This window comes from Macaca fascicularis, chromosome 1 (genome assembly GCF_037993035.2).
Source record: "Macaca fascicularis isolate 582-1 chromosome 1, T2T-MFA8v1.1".
In the NCBI taxonomy this organism is placed as follows: Eukaryota; Metazoa; Chordata; class Mammalia; order Primates; family Cercopithecidae; genus Macaca; species Macaca fascicularis.
In genome coordinates this window covers 116,751,261-116,757,758 of record NC_088375.1, presented here as the reverse complement: position 1 = coordinate 116,757,758, position 6,498 = coordinate 116,751,261, and the positions used below count along the sequence as shown (strand labels likewise).

Genomic DNA, 6,498 nt, shown 5'->3' with positions numbered 1-6,498 from the left:
TTCGATAGTAGAATTTGTTCTGTAGACTAATGAATGTCAGGCATACCTGTTTATTCTAGTCAGTCATTGTATTTTATGTCCTGGAATAGTTTCAATAGTTTCCCTCTCCTTCCTTCTCCCCTATTCAGCTGTCTTCTCCACTTCACCTGACTCATCCCCATAGCATTCTTTTTTTTTTTCTTGAGACGGAGTCTCACTCTGGTCGCTCAGGCTGGAGTGCAGCGGCGCGATCTTGGCTCACGGCAACTTCTGCCTTCCAGGTTCAAGCAATTCTCCTGCCTCAGCCTCCTGAGTAGCTGGGATTACAGGCACCCACCACCACACCTGGCTAATTTTTGTACTTTTAGTGGAGACGGGGTTTCATCATGTTGGCCAGGCTGCTCTTGAACTCCTGACCTTAGGCGATCGGCTTACCTCGGCCTCCCAAAATATTGGAATTACAGGCGTGAGCCACCACACCCAGCCTACCCCCATAGCATTCTACTCCCACTCAACCCCGCTTTAAGTATAAACAGCCTCACAATGAAAGCCAAAGAAAGTATCTAATTCAGGATTTCTCAAGGATGTGCTTTTGGGATTACGGGTAGAGCAATTCTCTGTTGAGGGACTGTCCCCTGCATTGTAGAACATTTAGCATCCTGGTCCTTAGGGAGCTGATGGCTCTAGCATCCCCTAGTTATTCTGAGAACCAAACAATATCCCCTAGGCGTCCAAGCTTCCCTTAGTGGAGCAGTACTTGGGGTATTGTTCATGCCCCCACACAGGGGTCCTATCTCCCAAGCAGCTGCTGTATGCAGGTGTTTCTCTTGCCTGCCATCCCCTGAAACAGCAGCCCCCAGAGACAGATCATCTACCTCCTCACCGTCTCACATCAGGGTAGACTGAGAGGATAGAGGGCCCAGCCAGTCAGCCTGCATGGATGTCTGAAATAGCTTTATTCTACCCTCATCTTGGATTGAATTTGGCTGAGTATAACATTCTTGAATTTGGCTGAGCATAAAATTCTAGGCTAGTACTCATTTTTCTTCGGAATTTGGAGACATTTCCTCATTATAAAAATTTTTTAAAAGCGTGTACGCTCTTATTGTAGTCTTAAAAGGTTCATGGAACTAATCTAGGGACAGATTGAGGTGAAGAGCAGAATGCTCACCTGAAAAACAAAGTAGTAGCAAGATACCAGGGCGATTTGACCCTCGCTGGCAGGTACTTGAAGCCATTAATTATATGCTTGTTTTATTCATGATTTGTAATGTTCTGGGATACCAAAAGTAATTCTAATGGTGGTTAAATTTGACAAAAATAATTTAAACCTCATCTTAAAATGTCCACTGATTCATCTCATGCAATGACAATATTCAGTGTGTAAAGGAACATAAAAACAATCGCGAGCACAACGGTGCAGTTTTCATAAAGGTCTATTTCATGATTAGTGGGTAGCACATTTAACAGTTAAATACATCTAGACAATGTACAGATAACTGCAGGACTGCAGCATTGGCAACTAGAGAGAGAGAGCCTATTGAACTAGAAAGCAGCTAACAAGTAACCATCTAAAGATTAAAAATACAGCTCATGTTTAGATCATCCTTCATTTTGATCACCTTCTCAGGGGGAAAAAGCCTGCTAGTCACAATGGAAATACATCAAGGCCGAGTCTTCTGATATCCATTCCCAGAGGCTTCTTTCATCTGGATTAAGCCTGCAGGTCCAGGGCAAGGCCAAGTGTGTGGCCTCCAGCATCCATGCTCTTCCCATCTACCGGAGTAGACAGGGTGAGCTTCACACCAGGCCTCCGGGGTGGAGTGTAGCCCTCCCCAGTCAACCAGTTGTTGACTTTTGCAGAAATGGAAGCAGTGGGTTTTAATTGAAATTTAGCTGCAAGGCCAAAACGAGCGCAGCTGGTACCTGATGTCCAAGCAAGGTTTACTAAAGCATCAGGATCTTCACATACTTTCTGACAAACTGATCCTCCAAATTCTGCCCCATCATTGACATTAGTGTGCAGCTGGAAGTCCCCAGTCCTGTAGCCCACTGCAAAGTGATTCCTCATCTGCTTTGACTTGGTGCTGTCAAAGCTCATCTGGTACCCAGCAAGCTGAACCATGAATTGCAAGTCCAGCAAAATCAAAGTTAACATCAAAGCCAAGCTTTACACACCCCTTCTTGTGAGAGGACTTGATTTTGCCACTTTTCTTTCCTATGTTTGGTGAAAAGGTAGTATCTAATATCATTTTCAAACCTTGACAAATTTGGTCTTCAGTTGTGGTTTCTGTCCCGAGTGTCATCAGTGTTCCATTTTTCTGTGAAAGTCAAGTCATACTTGCACCATTTATATTTGGACTCCAAGATCCCAGTAACTTTACCGCTGTCTGTATTAGATGAACCAGACTGAGAATTCCACACCACCACGTGACTTTGCTTTTACCTCGTTTCACCAACTTGAAACCAAATCCTTTGTTGAAACCCTCTCTGGGAGCTTTGACAAGGTGAGCGTATGATGAAGGAAGACACACTGGCTGCGTACAGGTCTGTCGGTAGGTCGACACGGTCAGGCCTGAGGAAGAGGTGATCTGGTGGTCTCCTTAGTGAGGCTGCTGCTGTTGCTCCACTTGCAGGTGAGGCCACTGGAGTCACTCATGGAGCTGCACCTGCCATGGCTGGAGGGCAAGGGAAGGAGCTTCATTGTCTTTTAGCTTCTAGTATTGCTGTTGAGAGGTCTGATGCCACTGATGCTTTATCCTTGTATGTGACCTGTTCCCCCAGCCCCTGCCCTCCGAGAGTCTTCTCTTTACTTCTGGTGTTCTGGATTCTGTGATAAAGTGTCTTGGTCTGTGTGTGCCTCTGTATGATTTGTATGTGCCTGTGTCTGTGTCTCTGTGTGTGCATGTGTGTAAGTGCCTGTGTCTGCGTGCCTGTGTGTGTAAGAGTCTGTGTCTGTGTGTCTGTATGCCTGTGTGTAAGTGCCCGTGTCTATGTGACTGTATGTGTATATGTTTACATTCACTGTGCTGGGCACTCCATGAGTGATGTTAATCTGAAAGTTATATCCTTCAGTTATAGGAAATTTTTCCTTTACTCTTTCTTTAAAAATGTTTTCTCCCGGCCGGGCGCGGTGGCTCAAGCCTGTAATCCCAGCACTTTGGGAGGCTGAGACGGGCGGATCACGAGGTCAGGAGATCGAGACCATCCTGGCTAACACGGTGAAACCCCGTCTCTACTAAAAAATACAAAAAAAAAAACTAGCTGGGCGAGGTGGCGGGCGCCTGTGGTCCCAGCTACTCGGGAGGCTGAGGCAGGAGAATGGCGTGAACCCGGGAGGCGGAGCTTGCAGTGAGCTGAGATCCGGCCACTGCACTCCAGCCCCGGCGACAGAGCAAGACTCCGTCTCAAAAAAAAAAAAAAAAAATGTTTTCTCCCTTTTCTCTGTTTTCTCTTTCTGGATTTTGATTATTCAGATGTTGGACCTCTGGACTAGTCTAGTGCTACTGTTTATTTCTGGTTTTCAATCAGAATCTCTCTCTCTCTCTCCATCTGTCTCATGTCTCTTTTTGTTTTACCTTCTGAGTGACTTTTCTGAAAAAACCTTGTAAACTTTCCACTGAATTTCTAAGTTTTGCTGTCAACTCTTTAACCTGTTTTCGAACATATCCCCCTTTTAAGCTTCCCTTTTTCCATTTCACAGGTGCAATATCTTGTATCACTTTGAGAATATTATTTATAAGTTTTGCTGGCATTTTCTTATGCTCTTGTACTCTCTTTTCTCCAAGTGCGTTTTATCTGTTAATGTGTTTTATTCCTTGTCTTTGATTGTAGAGGTGTTCTTCAGAAGGCGGGCGATCTTTAGCTACTCATACTTATTTTGGTATGAATCACATAAAAATTAATTAGAAGCTCTAGTTCATGCATGAACCTCACAGTCTTCCAACCTTCTCTGCATTCAGCCATGTTTTGTTAGGAGACCCCCAGATGTGGATATCTGTAGGTGTTCTCTCCTGGGGCTGGTCAGTTTTCCCGAGAGGAATCTTCTGTCAGCCATATGTATGTCTGGATGTACAAGGCTGACTCACAGTAAAGCATGTGGATTTCACTTAATCCCACTTTCAAAATAAAAAGTCTCAACCATCTTCTGAGCTGCTATTGGTATCTCCAATTCCAGAGGCTTTCTAATTTACCTTCTGCACAGAGTAAGCCTCTTTTCTTCCACTTGGGTGAGCAGGTACCATTGCTGGATAGTACAGGCTTGGGGAATAACTGCTCTTTATGAAGGCTTTTTACAAATCCCGTGGTTTTCTGTCCGCCCCCACATTGTGGCTTTCAAAGATATCTGATGTTTCTGATTCCTAAGCCCTGCTGAGGCTTGAGGTGTGCATTGCCTTGCTTCTTTTTCATTTTTCCATTTTCTAGCTTTGATTTCAAGGTTCTCAAGTCTGCCAAGTCAGTTACCACTCATCCAACTTCTTCTCAACTTCCCCAAAGCATGTGGATCGCTCTCACCACCTGCCATTTCTTCTTCCGTTCTCATTGTAATTATGAGTGTTTGCCTTTTGTATTCTTTCTCTGTCATTTTTGTTGGGATTAAGATGAAGGCAGTGTATAGCCTCTTCAGATATTTTTTTTTTTTTCACTTAGCCATATGCATTTTAGGTTCCTCCGTGCTTCTATGCATTCATCTACTGAAGGACATCTTGGTTGCTTCCAAGTTTTGGCAATATGAATGAAGATACTGTAAACACCCATGTGCCATGTGTAGGTTTCTGTGTGGACATAAACTTGTATTTGGGTAAATACCAAGGAGTGAGACTGCAGGATCATCCGGTAAGAGTATGTCTAGGCTTTTGTTGTTGTTGTTGTTTTGGTAAGAAACCACCAAACCCTCTTCCAAAGTGGCTGTACCATTTTGCATTCTCACCAGCAGTGAATGATGTTGTACATCCTCACTAGCATTTGATGTTGTCAGTATTTTGGATTTTAGCTGTTCTAATAGTATAATAATATTTGTAATGTCCTTGTCTCCTAATTCTATAATCTCTGTCAGTTCTGGGTCTAAGTTGATTGGGTTTTTTCCTTAGTATGGGCTGTATCTTCTTGCCTTTATACATGCCTGAAAATTTTTTATTCATTACAGAAATTATGAATTTTACCTTATTGGGTACACAATATTTTTGTATCTCTATAAATATTCTTGAGCTTTGTTTGGGATGTAGTTGAGTTTGATCCTGTGGGTCTTTTAAGCTTTGTTAGATAGGACCAGAACTGCATTTCATTGTGGGCTAATTTTCCCCCACTATTGAGGGAAGACCCTTTTGAGTACTCTATCTGATGCCCCATGAATGATAAAGTTTTACACTCTGGCTGGTAGGAATAGGAACAATTTCTGGCTCTGTGGATTGTTCTCTCTAATCCTTTAGGGTGCTTCTTTTCCCATCCTTGAGTAGGTTCCTTACCTTTATGCGTGGATCAGGATTCAGCTGAAGACTCCAGGGAGACCCCCTGCACACCTCTGGGGCTTCCTCTCAGTGGTGCTCTCTCCTCTCTGGTATTCTGCCCTGCACTCTCTAAAGGCCTTGGCCTCCCCAGATTCGTAGCTCCATCTCTGAAACTGAGATCCTCTTGGCTTCTTCCTTCCTATCTCAGGGGCCTGGAAACTCTCTCCAGCCAGTAAACTGAGGCAGTCACAGGGCTCACCTCCTTTGCTTTTCATCTCTCTGGTATTGCTGCCTTTCATTGCCTGATGTCCAATGTTGTTCAATATTTTGTCTTGTTTTTAATTTTTCAGCCAAGGAGATAAAAATGGTTTCTTCTATTTCAACTTGGCTGGAGATGGAAGTCTAAAGATTTCTTTTGAATTAAACCAATTCATTAATAAAGACAAATCTTTATTACTGCAGTGTTCAGAATAGATAGACTCCACAGCAGCTGTGGTCATGATAAAAATAAAATCTAGCAAGCACAACCCTTTGGTCTGTGGTTTGGGTCAGCTATGATGGAGCCACTAGGAGGCTCGTGTTATCTGGCCACTCCCTTCCTAGATGGGAACCTGCAATGGTGGCAGTCAGTGGAGGCTGGGTGTGATTTCCTGGAAGGCCAGAGGCCAGTCTCTGTCTTTGGGAAGTAGAGCAAGGGGCATAGGATGGTGGGCGAAGATGAAACCATTGGAAAAGTGATTATGATATCAGTGCTATTTTTCTTATTAAAAAGTTCTATCTAACCATTTGGAAAAAGGAATATTGCTAAGTAAGGGATCTATGTTGGCAACTTGAGAAAGACCAGCTAACTGGATGACTCCCTGGACCTTCATCTCTTATCTCCTGTGGCCTTCTGGTGCTATCCTGCTGTTATCCTGCAGCTCAGGGGGTGTAAGTCTCTGGGCAAGCTTGTTTCTCACATACCCAAAGACGAGCCCTTTGATCATAAGCACTTCAAAAATTTTACCTTCATGATAGAATTCTTTCCAAAATTTATTGCATACTTTCCTGCCTTGGTAAGAATAATAAAATG

The 6,498-nt window shown here is 43.6% G+C and overlaps 1 pseudogene; it reads right to left on the bottom strand.

Moving 5' to 3' along the window:
• Positions 1 to 1,693: 1,693 nt before the first annotated feature.
• Positions 1,694 to 5,725, bottom strand: LOC102145836 (non-selective voltage-gated ion channel VDAC2-like; annotated as a pseudogene).
• Between the last annotated feature and the right edge of the window lie 773 nt (positions 5,726 to 6,498).